The sequence below is a fragment of the Lissotriton helveticus genome, chromosome 8, assembly GCF_964261635.1.
Source record: "Lissotriton helveticus chromosome 8, aLisHel1.1, whole genome shotgun sequence".
Classification (NCBI taxonomy): Eukaryota; Metazoa; Chordata; class Amphibia; order Caudata; family Salamandridae; genus Lissotriton; species Lissotriton helveticus.
In genome coordinates this window covers 1,539,850,469-1,539,868,756 of record NC_136069.1, presented here as the reverse complement: position 1 = coordinate 1,539,868,756, position 18,288 = coordinate 1,539,850,469, and the positions used below count along the sequence as shown (strand labels likewise).

General features: G+C 46.1%; 16 non-coding genes across 16 annotated transcripts; all 16 read right to left on the bottom strand.

Annotated features, from left to right (window-relative positions):
* Window positions 1-1,513: 1,513 nt before the first annotated feature.
* Window positions 1,514-1,596, bottom strand: TRNAL-CAG (transfer RNA leucine (anticodon CAG)). Its single transcript has one exon. It is a non-coding gene; the product is annotated as a tRNA-Leu (tRNA).
* A 632-nt stretch (window positions 1,597-2,228) lies between these two features.
* TRNAL-UAG (transfer RNA leucine (anticodon UAG)) lies at window positions 2,229-2,311 on the bottom strand. The gene has a single exon. It is a non-coding gene; the product is annotated as a tRNA-Leu (tRNA).
* Window positions 2,312-3,609: 1,298 nt separating this feature from the next.
* On the bottom strand, window positions 3,610-3,692 carry TRNAL-CAG (transfer RNA leucine (anticodon CAG)). Its single transcript has one exon. It is a non-coding gene; the product is annotated as a tRNA-Leu (tRNA).
* A 632-nt stretch (window positions 3,693-4,324) lies between these two features.
* On the bottom strand, window positions 4,325-4,407 carry TRNAL-UAG (transfer RNA leucine (anticodon UAG)). Its single transcript has one exon. It is a non-coding gene; the product is annotated as a tRNA-Leu (tRNA).
* Window positions 4,408-5,433: 1,026 nt separating this feature from the next.
* TRNAL-AAG (transfer RNA leucine (anticodon AAG)) lies at window positions 5,434-5,516 on the bottom strand. The gene has a single exon. It is a non-coding gene; the product is annotated as a tRNA-Leu (tRNA).
* A 189-nt stretch (window positions 5,517-5,705) lies between these two features.
* On the bottom strand, window positions 5,706-5,788 carry TRNAL-CAG (transfer RNA leucine (anticodon CAG)). The gene has a single exon. It is a non-coding gene; the product is annotated as a tRNA-Leu (tRNA).
* Window positions 5,789-6,420: 632 nt separating this feature from the next.
* TRNAL-UAG (transfer RNA leucine (anticodon UAG)) lies at window positions 6,421-6,503 on the bottom strand. The gene has a single exon. It is a non-coding gene; the product is annotated as a tRNA-Leu (tRNA).
* Window positions 6,504-7,529: 1,026 nt separating this feature from the next.
* TRNAL-AAG (transfer RNA leucine (anticodon AAG)) lies at window positions 7,530-7,612 on the bottom strand. Its single transcript has one exon. It is a non-coding gene; the product is annotated as a tRNA-Leu (tRNA).
* Window positions 7,613-7,801: 189 nt separating this feature from the next.
* Window positions 7,802-7,884, bottom strand: TRNAL-CAG (transfer RNA leucine (anticodon CAG)). The gene has a single exon. It is a non-coding gene; the product is annotated as a tRNA-Leu (tRNA).
* A 1,740-nt stretch (window positions 7,885-9,624) lies between these two features.
* Window positions 9,625-9,707, bottom strand: TRNAL-AAG (transfer RNA leucine (anticodon AAG)). Its single transcript has one exon. It is a non-coding gene; the product is annotated as a tRNA-Leu (tRNA).
* A 189-nt stretch (window positions 9,708-9,896) lies between these two features.
* TRNAL-CAG (transfer RNA leucine (anticodon CAG)) lies at window positions 9,897-9,979 on the bottom strand. Its single transcript has one exon. It is a non-coding gene; the product is annotated as a tRNA-Leu (tRNA).
* A 632-nt stretch (window positions 9,980-10,611) lies between these two features.
* TRNAL-UAG (transfer RNA leucine (anticodon UAG)) lies at window positions 10,612-10,694 on the bottom strand. The gene has a single exon. It is a non-coding gene; the product is annotated as a tRNA-Leu (tRNA).
* Window positions 10,695-11,992: 1,298 nt separating this feature from the next.
* On the bottom strand, window positions 11,993-12,075 carry TRNAL-CAG (transfer RNA leucine (anticodon CAG)). Its single transcript has one exon. It is a non-coding gene; the product is annotated as a tRNA-Leu (tRNA).
* A 632-nt stretch (window positions 12,076-12,707) lies between these two features.
* On the bottom strand, window positions 12,708-12,790 carry TRNAL-UAG (transfer RNA leucine (anticodon UAG)). The gene has a single exon. It is a non-coding gene; the product is annotated as a tRNA-Leu (tRNA).
* Window positions 12,791-14,088: 1,298 nt separating this feature from the next.
* Window positions 14,089-14,171, bottom strand: TRNAL-CAG (transfer RNA leucine (anticodon CAG)). The gene has a single exon. It is a non-coding gene; the product is annotated as a tRNA-Leu (tRNA).
* A 632-nt stretch (window positions 14,172-14,803) lies between these two features.
* TRNAL-UAG (transfer RNA leucine (anticodon UAG)) lies at window positions 14,804-14,886 on the bottom strand. Its single transcript has one exon. It is a non-coding gene; the product is annotated as a tRNA-Leu (tRNA).
* Between the last annotated feature and the right edge of the window lie 3,402 nt (window positions 14,887-18,288).

Below are 18,288 nucleotides of genomic sequence, written 5' to 3'. Positions count from 1 at the left end.
TACAACAGAAATATATGAGAAACCCAAGCTCTCTTGACTAGACGAGGACGGAATAACGTCCCAGGTGAAGACGAACAGATGCAACTTCCATCAGATGTTATCCTGATGAAGAAGATTATATCTCCAAAAGTCATTTCAGAAGTGGGATTCGAACCCACACCTCCAGAGGAGACTGCAGCCTAGACACAGCGCCTTAGACCACTCGGCCATCCTGACAGTGAAGAGTCCTAAGAAATGTATAAAAGTCACTCAGAAATTTCTGCGTCCATGCAAGCTTGAAATAATTTCAACCTTCAAACACAAGGTGCAACTTTTTGCACAGGACAATAAACACAGAAGATCACATATGAAAGCATTTCATTTCACAGGTGTACTGTTTTTATGCTTTTAGAATAACTTATACCTCTCACCAGCTATTTAGGGTTCTGTATCCTACTCACAAAATTATCTTGCCTGCGAACTCTCTCTTTATACACAAACAACTACTGCTCAGGAAGTAGGAAGGCAGAAGATGGGGCAGTTTATGCAAATTTATGCTGTCAATGTGCCTTGCAGATTCATGCAGAATTTCTAGATCCTTGTTGGAAACAAGAGAGCAGGCCTTGTTTCAGATCAACTGTCCCTAGCAAGGAACGTCTGAGCACATCCATTCTTTTGCTCTCTAGCCCCTGGCTTGGGACTCACCCTCACTGGCTGAGGAGTGAAGTTCTGCATACCAATGTTACATAGAAGGTATGTTTGTGATTGGTTTGAGATGGGTGGGAGGTCAAGAGCAGGGAAAAGCAAGTCACCTTCACTTCTAGTCTCCTCTTCTATGCCTACCTGCCGTTCACTCACTCTGTCTTTGTTTCATTCTCTCCTTCCTCAACACCCCATCTCACTCACTGGCTCTATCATTTGTGCTCTTTCCCCTTGCTCTTCATTTCATAGTGGAAACATCTCTTGAATGGATCATTAGAAAATGAGGTTACATAAAATTAAAAATCTACTTATTGGAAACCAAAAATATCACAAGACTGAATGTAAGCCATTTCTTCAATAAAAGGGATTTTTTAGGCACCCCCCAAAAAACACATAAAACACCACTAGTGCTAGAAGAATATTATACAAGCTTGAAGACAGAATTGGGCAAATTCATTTGCAGTTGAAACTGAAGTTTGGTACTTATTCAGATATTATATGCACTGCCAATTTTTAGCTGAGATTCTGAAGGAACGCAGAGACAAAATGGACTTAAAGTTTTGTCAGAAGTGGGATTCGAACCCACGCCTCCAGGAGAGACTCAGCCTTAACGCAGTGCCTTAGACCACTCGGCCATCCTGACCACATGTTGCTTGTTCATCTACATAGTGAGAAAGATAGTGTGAACAAAAAAAACACACATCTTAGGCCATGAGTGGCTATAGCAAGAAAAAAACTCACTGCACTTTTCCAAAAAGACAACCATATAAGCCCATGTGAGGGAAATGATCTGATTTTCTCCCTCAAGAAAAAAGAAGATTAAACACAGGTTTGTCAGAAGTGGGATTTGAACCCACGCCTCCAGAAGAGACTGCGACCTGAACGCAGTGCCTTAGACCACTCGGCCATCCTGACTTGCATTTGCAGCACCTTCCACAAACCAGACAGCCATGCAAGTTTGGTACTGAAAAGGCATGCCCTCAATTTATTCATCCCGTTATAAGCATTTCCAACAGATCTTTGAACAATCCATACAGAGCAGTACCTATGAAGAACTCTTTAGACCTTTAAAGCGTACAAAGAGAAAGTGCTATTCACCAGCCACTTGAACGGCCCAAAGCTGCTTTGAAATTGAGTCAACAGCCACATCTTGGCTGACTAAAGCAAATTCAACAAGGGAGCTCAATGTCACAACATAGGGTGGAATACGCAAATCTAAGCAGCCCCTGATCACAGCCCTGAGGACATTGCTGTAAGTGTGCTGGAGTACAGCTGTCTACCAGGTGCTTGGCATTCTTCCAAATTTGCATGGCCTGTCTGGCCAGGGAATACAAGAGCATGACTCTTCTAGATGAGCTCTTACATGGGTCCTAAGCTCATTTGGTAAGGATTGCACTTTATCAGCAAGACTTTGTACAACAGAAATATATGAGAAACCCAAGCTCTCTTGACTAGACGAGGACGGAATAACGTCCCAGGTGAAGACGAACAGATGCAACTTCCATCAGATGTTATCCTGATGAAGAAGATTATATCTCCAAAAGTCATGTCAGAAGTGGGATTCGAATCCACGCCTCCAGAGGAGACTGCGGCCTAAACACAGCGCCTTAGACCACTCGGCCATCCTGACAGTGGAGAGTCCTAAGAAATGTATAAAAGTCACTCAGAAATTTCTGCGTCCATGCAAGCTTGAAATAATTTCAACCTTCAAACACAAGGTGCAACTTTTTGCACAGGACAATAAACACAGAAGATCACATATGAAAGCATTTCATTTCACAGGTGTACTGTTTTTATGCTTTTAGAATAACTTATACCTCTCACCAGCTATTTAGGGTTCTGTATCCTACTCACAAAATTATCTTGCCTGCGACCTCTCTCTTTATACACAAACAACTATTGCTCAGGAAGTAGGAAGGCAGAAGGTGGGGCAGTTTATGCAAATTTATGCTGTCAATGTGCCTTGCAGATTCATGCAGAATTTCTAGATCCTTGCTGGAAACAAGAGATCAGGCCTTGTTTCAGATCAACTGTCCCTAGCAAGGAACGTCTGAGCACATCCATTCTTTTGCTCTCTAGCCCCTGGCTTGGGACTCACCCTCACTGGCTGAGGAGTGAAGTTCTGCATACCAACGTTGCATAGAAGGTATGTTTGTGATTGGTTTGAGATGGGTGGGAGGTCAAGAGCAGGGAAAAGCAAGTCACCTTCACTTCTAGTCTCCTCTTCTATGCCTACCTGCCGTTCACTCACTCTGTCTTTGTTTCATTCTCTCCTTCCTCAACACCCCATCTCACTCACTGGCTCTATCATTTGTGCTCTTTCCCCTTGCTCTTCATTTCATAGTGGAAACATCTCTTGAATGGATCATTAGAAAATGAGGTTGCATAAAATTAAAAATCTACTTATTGGAAACCAAAAATATCACAAGACTGAATGTAAGCCATTTCTTCAATAAAAGGGATTTTTTAGGCACCCCCCAAAAAACACATAAAACACCACTAGTGCTAGAAGAGTATTATACGAGCTTGAAGACAGAATTGGGCAAATTCATTTGCAGTTGAAACTGAAGTTTGGTACTTATTCAGATATTATATGCACTGCCAATTTTTAGCTGAGATTCTGAAGGAACGCAGTGACAAAATGGACTTAAAGTTTTGTCAGCAGTGGGATTCGAACCCACGCCTCCAGGAGAGACTGCGGCCTTAATGCAGTGCCTTAGACCACTCGGCCATCCTGACCACAAGTTGCTTGTTCATCTACATAGTGAGAAAGATAGTGTGAACAAAAAAAACACATATCTTAGGCCATGAGTGGCTATAGCAAGAAAAAAACTCACTGCACTTTTACAAAAAGACAACCATATAAGCCCATGTGAGGGAAATGATCTGATTTTCTCCCTCAAGAAAAAAGAAGATTAAACACAGGTTTGTCAGAAGTGGGATTTGAACCCACGCCTCCAGAAGAGACTGCGACCTGAACGCAGCGCCTTAGACCACTCGGCCATCCTGACTTGCATTTGCAGCACCTTCCACAAGCCAGAAAGCCATGCAAGTTTGGTACCGAAAAGGCATGCCCTCAATTTATTTATCCCATTATAAGCATTTCCAACAGATCTTTGAACAATCCATACAGAGCAGTACCTATGAAGAACTCTTTAGACCTTTAAAGCGTACAAAGAGAAAGTGCTATTCACCAGCCACTTGAACGGCCCAAAGCTGCTTTGAAATTGCGTCAACAGCCACATCTTGGCTGACTAAAGCAAATTCAACAAGGGAGCTCAATGTCACAACATAGGGTGGAATACGCAAATCTAAGCAGCCCCTGATCACAGCCCTGAGGACATTGCTGTAAGTGTGCTGGAGTACAGCTGTCTACCAGGTGCTTGGCATTCTTCCAAATTTGCATGGCCTGTCTGGCCAGGGAATACAAGAGCATGACTCTTCTAGATGAGCTCTTACATGGGTCCTAAGCTCATTTGGTAAGGATTGCACTTTATCAGCAAGACTTTGTACAACAGAAATATATGAGAAACCCAAGCTCTCTTGACTAGACGAGGACGGAATAACGTCCCAGGTGAAGACGAACAGATGCAACTTCCATCAGATGTTATCCTGATGAAGAAGATTATATCTCCAAAAGTCATGTCAGAAGTGGGATTCGAACCCACGCCTCCAGAGGAGACTGCGGCCTAAACACAGCGCCTTAGACCACTCTGCCATCCTGACAGTGGAGAGTCCTAAGAAATGTATAAAAGTCACTCAGAAATTTCTGCGTCCATGCAAGTTTGAAATAATTTCAACCTTCAAACACAAGGTGCAACTTTTTGCACAGGACAATAAACACAGAAGATCACATATGAAAGCATTTCATTTCACAGGTGTACTGTTTTTATGCTTTTAGAATAACTTATACCTCTCACCAGCTATTTAGGGTTCTGTATCCTACTCACAAAATTACCTTGCCTGCGACCTCTCTCTTTATACACAAACAACTACTGCTCAGGAAGTAGGAAGGCAGAAGGTGGGGCAGTTTATGCAAATTTATGCTGTCAATGTGCCTTGCAGATTCATGCAGAATTTCTAGTTCCTTGCTGGAAACAAGAGAGCAGGCCTTGTTTCAGATCAACTGTCCCTAGCAAGGAACGTCTGAGCACATCCATTCTTTTGCTCTCTAGCCCCTGGCTTGGGACTCACCCTCACTGGCTGAGGAGTGAAGTTCTGCATACCAACGTTGCATAGAAGGTATGTTTGTGATTGGTTTGAGATGGGTGGGAGGTCAAGAGCAGGGAAAAGCAAGTCACCTTCACTTCTAGTCTCCTCTTCTATGCCTACCTGCCGTTCACTCACTCTGTCTTTGTTTCATTCTCTCCTTCCTCAACACCCCATCTCACTCACTGGCTCTATCATTTGTGCTCTTTCCCCTTGCTCTTCATTTCATAGTGGAAACATCTCTTGAATGGATCATTAGAAAATGAGGTTACATAAAATTAAAAATCGACTTATTGGAAACCAAAAATATCACAAGACTGAATGTAAGCCATTTCTTCAATAAAAGGGATTTTTTAGGCATCCCCCAAAAAACACATAAAACACCACTAGTGCTAGAAGAATATTATACGAGCTTGAAGACAGAATTGGGCAAATTCATTTGCAGTTGAAACTGAAGTTTGGTACTTATTCAGATATTATATGCACTGCCAATTTTTAGCTGAGATTCTGAAGGAACGCAGTGACAAAATGGACTTAAAGTTTTGTCAGAAGTGGGATTCGAACCCACGCCTCCAGGAGAGACTGCGGCCTTAACGCAGCGCCTTAGACCACTCGGCCATCCTGACCACATGTTGCTTGTCCATTTACATAGTGAGAAAGATAGTGTGAACAAAAAAAACACACATCTTAGGCCATAAGTGGCTATAGCAAGAAAAAAACTCACTGCACTTTTCCAAAAAGACAACCATATAAGCCCATGTGAGGGAAATGATCTGATTTTCTCCCTCAAGAAAAAAGAAGATTAAACACAGGTTTGTCAGAAGTGGGATTTGAACCCACGCCTCCAGAAGAGACTGCGACCTGAACGCAGCGCCTTAGACCACTCGGCCATCCTGACTTGCATTTGCAGCACCTTCCACAAGCCAGACAGCCATGCAAGTTTGGTACCGAAAAGGCATGCCCTCAATTTATTTATCCCATTATAAGCATTTCCAACAGATCTTTGAACAATCCATACAGAGCAGTACCTATGAAGAACTCTTTAGACCTTTAAAGCGTACAAAGAGAAAGTGCTATTCACCAGCCACTTGAACGGCCCAAAGCCGCTTTGAAATTGAGTCAACAGCCACATCTTGGCTGACTAAAGCAAATTCAACAAGGGAGCTCAATGTCACAACATAGGGTGGAATACGCAAATCTAAGCAGCCCCTGATCACAGCCCTGAGGACATTGCTGTAAGTGTGCTGGAGTACAGCTGTCTACCAGGTGCTTGGCATTCTTTCAAATTTGCATGGCCTGTCTGGCCAGGGAATACAAGAGCATGACTCTTCTAGATGAGCTCGTACATGGGTCCTAAGCTCATTTGGTAAGGATTGCACTTTATCAGCAAGACTTTGTACAACAGAAATATATGAGAAACCCAAGCTCTCTTGACAAGACGAGGACGTAATAACGTCCCAGGTGAAGACGAACAGATGCAACTTCCATCAGATGTTATCCTGATGAAGAAGATTATATCTCCAAAAGTCATGTCAGAAGTGGGATTCGAACCCACGCCTCCAGAGGAGACTGCGGCCTAAACACAGCGCCTTAGACCACTCGGCCATTCTGACAGTGGAGACTCCTAAGAAATGTATAAAAGTCACTCAGAAATTTCTGCGTCCATGCAAGCTTGAAATAATTTCAACCTTCAAACACAAGGTGCAACTTTTTGCACAGGACAATAAACACAGAAGATCACATATGAAAGCATTTCATTTCACAGGTGTACTGTTTTTATGCTTTTAGAATAACTTATACCTCTCACCAGCTATTTAGGGTTCTGTATCCTACTCACAAAATTACCTTGCCTGCGACCTCTCTCTTTATACACAAACAACTACTGCTCAGGAAGTAGGAAGGCAGAAGGTGGGGCAGTTTATGCAAATTTATGCTGTCAATGTGCCTTGCAGATTCATGCAGAATTTCTAGTTCCTTGCTGGAAACAAGAGAGCAGGCCTTGTTTCAGATCAACTGTCCCTAGCAAGGAACGTCTGAGCACATCCATTCTTTTGCTCTCTAGCCCCTGGCTTGGGACTCACCCTCACTGGCTGAGGAGTGAAGTTCTGCATACCAACGTTGCATAGAAGGTATGTTTGTGATTGGTTTGAGATGGGAGGGAGGTCAAGAGCAGGGAAAAGCAAGTCACCTTCACTTCTAGTCTCCTCTTCTATGCCTACCTGCCGTTCACTCACTCTGTCTTTGTTTCATTCTCTCCTTCCTCAACACCCCATCTCACTCACTGGCTCTATCATTTGTGCTCTTTCCCCTTGCTCTTCATTTCATAGTGGAAACATCTCTTGAATGGATCATTAGAAAATGAGGTTACATAAAATTAAAAATCTACTTATTGGAAACCAAAAATATCACAAGACTGAATGTAAGCCATTTCTTCAATAAAAGGGATTTTTTAGGCATCCCCCAAAAAACACATAAAACACCACTAGTGCTAGAAGAATATTATACGAGCTTGAAGACAGAATTGGGCAAATTCATTTGCAGTTGAAACTGAAGTTTGGTACTTATTCAGATATTATATGCACTGCCAATTTTTAGCTGAGATTCTGAAGGAACGCAGTGACAAAATGGACTTAAAGTTTTGTCAGAAGTGGGATTCGAACCCACGCCTCCAGGAGAGACTGCGGCCTTAACGCAGCGCCTTAGACCACTCGGCCATCCTGACCACATGTTGCTTGTCCATCTACATAGTGAGAAAGATAGTGTGAACAAAAAAAACACACATCTTAGGCCATAAGTGGCTATAGCAAGAAAAAAACTCACTGCACTTTTCCAAAAAGACAACCATATAAGCCCATGTGAGGGAAATGATCTGATTTTCTCCCTCAAGAAAAAAGAAGATTAAACACAGGTTTGTCAGAAGTGGGATTTGAACCCACGCCTCCAGAAGAGACTGCGACCTGAACGCAGCGCCTTAGAGCACTCGGCCATCCTGACTTGCATTTGCAGCACCTTCCACAAGCCAGACAGCCATGCAAGTTTGGTACCGAAAAGGCATGCCCTCAATTTATTTATCCCATTATAAGCATTTCAAACAGATCTTTGAACAATCCATACAGAGCAGTACCTATGAAGAACTCTTTAGACCTTTAAAGCGTACAAAGAGAAAGTGCTATTCACCAGCCACTTGAACGGCCCAAAGCTGCTTTGAAATTGAGTCAACAGCCACATCTTGGCTGACTAAAGCAAATTCAACAAGGGAGCTCAATGTCACAACATAGGGTGGAATACGCAAATCTAAGCAGCCCCTGATCACAGCCCTGAGGACATTGCTGTAAGTGTGCTGGAGTACAGCTGTCTACCAGGTGCTTGGCATTCTTCCAAATTTGCATGGCCTGTCTGGCCAGGGAATACAAGAGCATGACTCTTCTAGATGAGCTCTTACATGGGTCCTAAGCTCATTTGGTAAGGATTGCACTTTATCAGCAAGACTTTGTACAACAGAAATATATGAGAAACCCAAGCTCTCTTGACTAGACGAGGACGGAATAACGTCCCAGGTGAAGACGAACAGATGCAACTTCCATCAGATGTTATCCTGATGAAGAAGATTATATCTCCAAAAGTCATGTCAGAAGTGGGATTCGAAACCACGCCTCCAGAGGAGACTGCGGCCTATACACAGCGCCTTAGACCACTCGGCCATCCTGACAGTGGAGAGTCCTAAGAAATGTATAAAAGTCACTCAGAAATTTCTGCGTCCATGCAAGCTTGAAATAATTTCAACCTTCAAACACAAGGTGCAACTTTTTGCACAGGACAATAAACACAGAAGATCACATATGAAAGCATTTCATTTCACAGGTGTACTGTTTTTATGCTTTTAGAATAACTTATACCTCTCACCAGCTATTTAGGGTTCTGTATCCTACTCACAAAATTACCTTGCCTGCGACCTCTCTCTTTATACACAAACAACTACTGCTCAGGAAGTAGGAAGGCAGAAGGTGGGCAGTTTATGCAAATTTATGCTGTCAATGTGCCTTGCAGATTCATGCAGAATTTCTAGTTCCTTGCTGGAAACAAGAGAGCAGGCCTTGTTTCAGATCAACTGTCCCTAGCAAGGAACGTCTGAGCACATCCATTCTTTTGCTCTCTAGCCCCTGGCTTGGGACTCACCCTCACTGGCTGAGGAGTGAAGTTCTGCATACCAACGTTGCATAGAAGGTATGTTTGTGATTGGTTTGAGATGGGTGGGAGGTCAAGAGCAGGGAAAAGCAAGTCACCTTCACTTCTAGTCTCCTCTTCTATGCCTACCTGCCGTTCACTCACTCTGTCTTTGTTTCATTCTCTCCTTCCTCAACACCCCATCTCACTCACTGGCTCTATCATTTGTGCTCTTTCCCCTTGCTCTTCATTTCATAGTGGAAACATCTCTTGAATGGATCATTAGAAAATGAGGTTACATAAAATTAAAAATCTACTTATTGGAAACCAAAAATATCACAAGACTGAATGTAAGCCATTTCTTCAATAAAAGGGATTTTTTAGGCACCCCCCAAAAAACACATAAAACACCACTAGTGCTAGAAGAATATTATACAAGCTTGAAGACAGAATTGGGCAAATTCATTTGCAGTTGAAACTGAAGTTTGGTACTTATTCAGATATTATATGCACTGCCAATTTTTAGCTGAGATTCTGAAGGAACGCAGTGACAAAATGGACTTAAAGTTTTGTCAGAAGTGGGATTCGAACCCACGCCTCCAGGAGAGACTGCGGCCTTAATGCAGTGCCTTAGACCACTCGGCCATCCTGACCACAAGTTGCTTGTTCATCTACATAGTGAGAAAGATAGTGTGAACAAAAAAAACACACATCTTAGGCCATGAGTGGCTATAGCAAGAAAAAAACTCACTGCACTTTTCCAAAAAGACAACCATATAAGCCCATGTGAGGGAAATGATCTGATTTTCTCCCTCAAGAAAAAAGAAGATTAAACACAGGTTTGTCAGAAGTGGGATTTGAACCCACGCCTCCAGAAGAGACGGCGACCTGAACGCAGCGCCTTAGACCACTCGGCCATCCTGACTTGCATTTGCAGCACCTTCCACAAGCCAGAAAGCCATGCAAGTTTGGTACCGAAAAGGCATGCCCTCAATTTATTTATCCCATTATAAGCATTTCCAACAGATCTTTGAACAATCCATACAGAGCAGTACCTATGAAGAACTCTTTAGACCTTTAAAGCGTACAAAGAGAAAGTGCTATTCACCAGCCACTTGAACGGCCCAAAGCTGCTTTGAAATTGCGTCAACAGCCACATCTTGGCTGACTAAAGCAAATTCAACAAGGGAGCTCAATGTCACAACATAGGGTGGAATACGCAAATCTTAGCAGCCCCTGATCACAGCCCTGAGGACATTGCTGTAAGTGTGCTGGAGTACAGCTGTCTACCAGGTGCTTGGCATTCTTCCAAATTTGCATGGCCTGTCTGGCCAGGGAATACAAGAGCATGACTCTTCTAGATGAGCTCTTACATGGGTCCTAAGCTCATTTGGTAAGGATTGCACTTTATCAGCAAGACTTTGTACAACAGAAATATATGAGAAACCCAAGCTCTCTTGACTAGACGAGGACGGAATAACGTCCCAGGTGAAGACGAACAGATGCAACTTCCATCAGATGTTATCCTGATGAAGAAGATTATATCTCCAAAAGTCATGTCAGAAGTGGGATTCGAACCCTCGCCTCCAGAGGAGACTGCGGCCTAAACACAGCGCCTTAGACCACTCGGCCATCCTGGCAGTGGAGAGTCCTTAGAAATGTATAAAAGTCACTCAGAAATTTCTGCGTCCATGCAAGCTTGAAATAATTTCAACCTTCAAACACAAGGTGCAACTTTTTGCACAGGACAATAAACACAGAAGATCACATATGAAAGCATTTCATTTCACAGGTGTACTGTTTTTATGCTTTTAGAATAACTTATACCTCTCACCAGCTATTTAGGGTTCTGTATCCTACTCACAAAATTACCTTGCCTGCGACCTCTCTCTTTATACACAAACAACTACTGCTCAGGAAGTAGGAAGGCAGAAGGTGGGGCAGTTTATGCAAATTTATGCTGTCAATGTGCCTTGCAGATTCATGCAGAATTTCTAGTTCCTTGCTGGAAACAAGAGAGCAGGCCTTGTTTCAGATCAACTGTCCCTAGCAAGGAACGTCTGAGCACATCCATTCTTTTGCTCTCTAGCCCCTGGCTTGGGACTCACCCTCACTGGCTGAGGAGTGAAGTTCTGCATACCAACGTTGAATAGAAGGTATGTTTGTGATTGGTTTGAGATGGGTGGGAGGTCAAGAGCAGGGAAAAGCAACTCACCTTCCCTTCTAGTCTCCTCTTCTATGCCTACCTGCCGTTCACTCACTCTGTCTTTGTTTCATTCTCTCCTTCCTCAACACCCCATCTGACTCACTGGCTCTATCATTTGTGCTCTTTCCCCTTGCTCTTCATTTCATAGTGGAAACATCTCTTGAATGGATCATTAGAAAATGAGGTTACATAAAATTAAAAATCTACTTATTGGAAACCAAAAATATCACAAGACTGAATGTAAGCCATTTCTTCAATAAAAGGGATTTTTTAGGCACCCCCCAAAAAACACATAAAACACCACTAGTGCTAGAAGAATATTATACGAGCTTGAAGACAGAATTGGGCAAATTGATTTGCAGTTGAAACTGAAGTTTGGTACTTATTCAGATATTATATGCACTGCCAATTTTTAGCTGAGATTCTGAAGGAACGCAGAGACAAAATGGACTTAAAGTTTTGTCAGAAGTGGGATTCGAACCCACGCCTTCAGGAGAGACTGCGGCCTTAATGCAGTGCCTTAGACCACTCGGCCATCCTGACCACAACTTGCTTGTTCATCTACATAGTGAGAAAGATAGTGTGAACAAAAAAAACACACATCTTAAGCCATGAGTGGCTATAGCAAGAAAAAAACTCACTGCACTTTTCCAAAAAGACAACCATATAAGCCCATGTGAGGGAAATGATCTGATTTCCTCCCTCAAGAAAAAAGAAGAATAAACACAGGTTTGTCAGAAGTGGGATTTGAACCCACGCCTCCAGAAGAGACTGCGACCTGAACGCAGCGCCTTAGACCACTCGGCCATCCTGACTTGCATTTGCAGCACCTTCCACAAGCCAGACAGCCATGCAAGTTTGGTACTGAAAAGGCATGCCCTCAATTTATTTATCCCATTATAAGCATTTCCAACAGATCTTTGAACAATCCATACAGAGCAGTACCTATGAAGAACTCTTTAGACCTTTAAAGCGTACAAAGAGAAAGTGCTATTCACCAGCCACTTGAACGGCCCAAAGCTGCTTTGAAATTGAGTCAACAGCCACATCTTGGCTGACTAAAGCAAATTCAACAAGGGAGCTCAATGTCACAACATAGGGTGGAATACGCAAATCTAAGCAGCCCCTGATCACAGCCCTGAGGACATTGCTGTAAGTGTGCTGGAGTACAGCTGTCTACCAGGTGCTTGGCATTCTTCCAAATTTGCATGGCCTGTCTGGCCAGGGAATACAAGAGCATGACTCTTCTAGATGAGCTCGTACATGGGTCCTAAGCTCATTTGGTAAGGATTGCACTTCATCAGCAAGACTTTGTACAACAGAAATATATGAGAAACCCAAGCTCTCTTGACTAGACGAGGACGGAATACCGTCCCAGGTGAAGACGAACAGATGCAACTTCCATCAGATGTTATCCTGATGAAGAAGATTATATCTCCAAAAGTCATGTCAGAAGTGGGATTCGAACCCTCGACTCCAGAGGAGACTGCGGCCTAAACACAGCGCCTTAGACCACTCGGCCATCCTGACAGTGGAGAGTCCTTAGAAATGTATAAAAGTCACTCAGAAATTTCTGCGTCCATGCAAGCTTGAAATAATTTCAACCTTCAAACACAAGGTGCAACTTTTTGCACAGGACAATAAACACAGAAGATCACATATGAAAGCATTTCATTTCACAGGTGTACTGTTTTTATGCTTTTAGAATAACTTATACCTCTCACCAGCTATTTAGGGTTCTGTATCCTACTCACAAAACTACCTTGCCTGCGACCTCTCTCTTTATACACAAACAACTACTGCTCAGGAAGTAGGAAGGCAGAAGGTGGGGCAGTTTATGCAAATTTATGCTGTCAATGTGCCTTGCAGATTCATGCAGAATTTCTAGTTCCTTGCTGGAAACAAGAGAGCAGGCCTTGTTTCAGATCAACTGTCCCTAGCAAGGAACGTCTGAGCACATCCATTCTTTTGCTCTCTAGCCCCTGGCTTGGGACTCACCCTCACTGGCTGAGGAGTGAAGTTCTGCATACCAACGTTGCATAGAAGGTATGTTTGTGATTGGTTTGAGATGGGTGGGAGGTCAAGAGCAGGGAAAAGCAAGTCACCTTCACTTCTAGTCTCCTCTTCTATGCCTACCTGCCGTTCACTCACTCTGTCTTTGTTTCATTCTCTCCTTCCTCAACACCCCATCTCACTCACTGGCTCTATCATTTGTGCTCTTTCCCCTTGCTCTTCATTTCATAGTGGAAACATCTCTTGAATGGATCATTAGAAAATGAGGTTACATAAAATTAAAAATCTACTTATTGGAAACCAAAAATATCACAAGACTGAATGTAAGCCATTTCTTCAATAAAAGGGATTTTTTAGGCACCCCCCAAAAAACACATAAAACACCACTAGTGCTAGAAGAATATTATACGAGCTTGAAGACAGAATTGGGCAAATTGATTTGCAGTTGAAACTGAAGTTTGGTACTTATTCAGATATTATATGCACTGCCAATTTTTAGCTGAGATTCTGAAGGAACGCAGAGACAAAATGGACTTAAAGTTTTGTCAGAAGTGGGATTCGAACCCACGCCTTCAGGAGAGACTGCGGCCTTAATGCAGTGCCTTAGACCACTCGGCCATCCTGACCACAAGTTGCTTGTTCATCTACATAGTGAGAAAGATAGTGTGAACAAAAAAAACACACATCTTAGGCCATAAGTGGCTATAGCAAGAAAAAAACTCACTGCACTTTTCCAAAAAGACAACCATATAAGCCCATGTGAGGGAAATGATCTGATTTTCTCCCTCAAGAAAAAAGAAGATTAAACACAGGTTTGTCAGAAGTGGGATTTGAACCCACGCCTCCAGAAGAGACTGCGATCTGAACTCAGCGCCTTAGACCACTCGGCCATCCTGACTTGCATTTGCAGCACCTTCCACAAGCCAGAAAGCCATGCAAGTTTGGTACCGAAAAGGCATGCCCTCAATTTATTTATCCCATTATAAGCATTTCCAACAGATCTTTGAACAATCCATACAGAGCAGTACCTATGAAGAACTCTTTAGACCTTTAAAGCGTACAAAGAGAAAGTGCTATTCACCAGCCACTTGAACGGCCCAAAGCTGCTTTGAAATTGCGTCAACAGCCACATCTTGGCTGACTAAAGCAAATTCAACAAGGGAGCTCAATGTCACAACATAGGGTGGAATACGCAAATCTAAGCAGCCCCTGATCACAGCCCTGAGGACATTGCTGTAAGTGTGCTGGAGTACAGCTGTCTACCAGGTGCTTGGCATTCTTCCAAATTTGCATGGCCTGTCTGGCCAGGGAATACAAGAGCATGACTCTTCTAGATGAGCTCTTACATGGGTCCTAAGCTCATTTGGTAAGGATTGCACTTTATCAGCAAGACTTTGTACAACAGAAATATATGAGAAACCCAAGCTCTCTTGACTAGACGAGGACGGAATAACGTCCCAGGTGAAGATGAACCGATGCAAATTCCATCAGATGTTATCCTGATGAAGAAGATTATATCTCCAAAAGTCATGTCAGAAGTGGGATTCGAACCCACGCCTCCAGAGGAGACTGCGGCCTAAACACAGCGCCTTAGACCACTCGGCCATCCTGACAGTGGAGAGTCCTCAGAAATGTATAAAAGTCACTCAGAAATTTCTGCGTCCATGCAAGCTTGAAATAATTTCAACCTTCAAACACAAGGTGCAACTTTTTGCACAGGACAATAAACACAGAAGATCACATATGAAAGCATTTCATTTCACAGGTGTACTGTTTTTATGCTTTTAGAATAACTTATACCTCTCACCAGCTATTTAGGGTTCTGTATCCTACTCACAAAATTACCTTGCCTGCGACCTCTCTCTTTATACACAAACAACTACTGCTCAGGAAGTAGCAAGGCAGAAGGTGGGGCAGTTTATGCAAATGTATGCTGTCAATGTGCCTTGCAGATTCATGCAGAATTTCTAGTTCCTTGCTGGAAACAAGAGAGCAGGCCTTGTTTCAGATCAACTGTCCCTAGCAAAGAACGTCTGAGCACATCCATTCTTTTGCTCTCTAGCCCCTGGCTTGGGACTCACCCTCACTGGCTGAGGAGTGAAGTTCTGCATACCAACGTTGAATAGAAGGTATGTTTGTAATTGGTTTGAGATGGGTGGGAGGTCAAGAGCAGGGAAAAGCAAGTCACCTTCCCTTCTAGTCTCCTCTTCTATGCCTACCTGCCGTTCACTCACTCTGTCTTTGTTTCATTCTCTCCTTCCTCCACACCCCATCTCACTCACTGGCTCTATCATTTGTGCTCTTTCCCCTTGCTCTTCATTTCATAGTGGAAACATCTCTTGAATGGATCATTAGAAAATGAGGTTACATAAAATTAAAAATCTACTTATTGGAAACCAAAAATATCACAAGACTGAATTTAAGCCATTTCTTCAATAAAAGGGATTTTTTAGGCACCCCCCAAAAAACACATAAAACACCACTAGTGCTAGAACAGGGGTGCCCAAACCAGTCCTGGCGGGCCGTATCCATGCCAGATTTTTGGGATATCCCCATCTGGGGATCACGGTTCGATCCCCGGCACCGGCGGCAGATTAGCCCAGCACCAGGTGACTCTGGGAAATAGCTGGCGCCGCGGCTAGGGCGGCTGACTCCGGAATCTGGAGATTTTTTTATTTAAGGTTTTTGTAGAGCGCGTAGTAACCCTCGAGCATCCCAGAGATCAGGGTTCGATCCCCGGCACCGGCCGCAGATTAGCCCAGCACCACGTGACTCTGGGAAATAGCTGGCGCCGCGGCTAGGGAGGCTGACTCCGGAATCTGGAGATCACGGTTCGATCCCCGGCACCGGCGGCAGATTAGCCCAGCACCAGGTGACTCTGGGAAATAGCTGGCGCCGCGGCTAGGGCGGCTGACTCCGGAATCTGGAGATTTTTTTATTTAAGGTTTTTGTAGAGCGCGTAGTAACCCTCGAGCATCCCAGAGATCAGGGTTCGATCCCCGGCACCGGCCGCAGATTAGCCCAGCACCATGTGACTCTGGGCAATAGCTTGCTTAATCTTCCCAACGGCGCCTAGAGACCCTTACGGGTGATTGTGCGCCTTACAAATGTGGATTATTATTATTATTATTATTTGGGCCGATTCCGATCCGGTTCGTAAAAGCACATCTGCCCGAATCTGTCGGACAACCACGTACGCCCGGGAGAGGACTGCCCGGGACCCGTGGAGCCCGTCCTGGTCACTCTGACCTGCCATCGGCCTGGAGAAGGGAGCGCCGGACGCCCGGGGGGAGGACTGCCCGGGACCCGTGGAGCCCGTCCTGGGCACTCTGACCTGCCGTCTGCCCGGGGAAGGGAGCCCCGGACGCCCGGGGGGAGGACTGCCCGGGACCCATGGAGCCCGTCCTGGGCACTCTGACCTGCCGACGGCCCGGGGAAGGGAGCCCCGGACGCCCGGGGGAGGACTGCCCGGGACCCGTGGAACTCGTCCTGGGCACTCTGACATGCCGCTGACCCGGGGAAGGGAACCCCGGACGCCCGGGAGCCGTGGAGCCCGTCCTGGGCACTCTGACAAGCCGTCGGACCGGGGAAGGGAGCCCCGGACGCCCGGGACCCGTGGAGCCTGTCCTGGGAACTCCGGCATGCCGTTGGCCCAGGGAAGGGAGTCCCAGATACCCGGGACCCGTGGAGCCCGTCATGGGCACTCTGACAAGCCGGTGTCCCGGGGAAGGGAGCCCCGGACGCCGGGGACTCGTGGAGCCCGTCCTGGGCACTCTGGCATGCCGTTGGCACGGGGAAGGGAGCCCCGGACGTCCGGGGCCCGTGGAGCCCATCCTGGGCACTCTGACAAGCCGTTGGCCCGGGGAAGGGAGAGCCGGACACCCAGCGGAGGAATGCCCGGGACCCATGGAGCCCGTCCTGGGCAATCTGACCTGCCGTCGGCCCGGAGAAGGGAGCGACGGACGCCCGGGGGGGAGGAATGCCCGGGACGCATGGAGCCCATCCTGGGCACTTTGACATGCCATCGGCCTTGAGACCCGGGGGACGACTGCCCGGGAAGCATGGAGCCCGACCTGGGCACTCGCTCATGCCGTTGGCCTGGAGACCCGGGGGACGACTGCCCGGGGCGCATGGAGCCCGACCTGGGCACTCGCTCATGCCGTTGGCCTGGAGACCCGGGGGACGACTGCCCGGGACGCATGGAGCCCGTCCTGGGCACTTTGACATGCCGTTGGCCTGGAGGAGGGAAGCCCCGGGTGTTGTTACCCAGGCATAGCCCATCTGGTCCCCCTGGCAGAGAACCACCAGCCTTGCAGGGGTGTCCGGGCATACCCTTACCCCTAGTAATCCGGAGGAAAATTACCCCCCTTTCTTGTAATCTGTGCACACGAGTTGACAGAGGGGACCCAAGGCGTAAAAGTACCCGACCTCCTGGAGCCCTCGCTGGGATCGGGGAGGCAAATGGCACCTCATAGGGACTTCCAGGGAGGTTTGGCCATCTGGTCGCCCTTTTGGATAGCATTGCGTGCGACCAGATGGCCGAGGGGAAAGGTGCAACCAGGTGGCCGGGAACGAAAGGACTCCCTGCTTCCCACCCCGAGCCTTCGTGGTAGGGCTGCTGCCTGCCCACGCCGGGCAGGGCTCGGGGACCCCGGCTGGGCCTCAGGCACGGTGAGGACCACCGGAGCTCCCAGGCCCGGACGCCCGGGACGACGACTGCCCGGGACGCATGGAGCCCGTCCTGGGCACTTTGACATGCCGTCGGCCTGGAGACCCGGGGGACGACTGCCTGGGACGCATGGAGCCCGTCCTGGACATTTTGACATGCCGTCGGCCTGGAGACCCGGGGGACGACTGCCCGGGACGCATGGAGCCCGTCCTGGGCACTTTGACATGCCGTCGGCCTGGAGACCCGGGGGACGACTGCCTGGGACGCATGGAGCCCGTCCTGGACATTTTGACATGCCGTCGGCCTGGAGACCCGGGGGACGACTGCCCGGGACGCATGGAGCCCG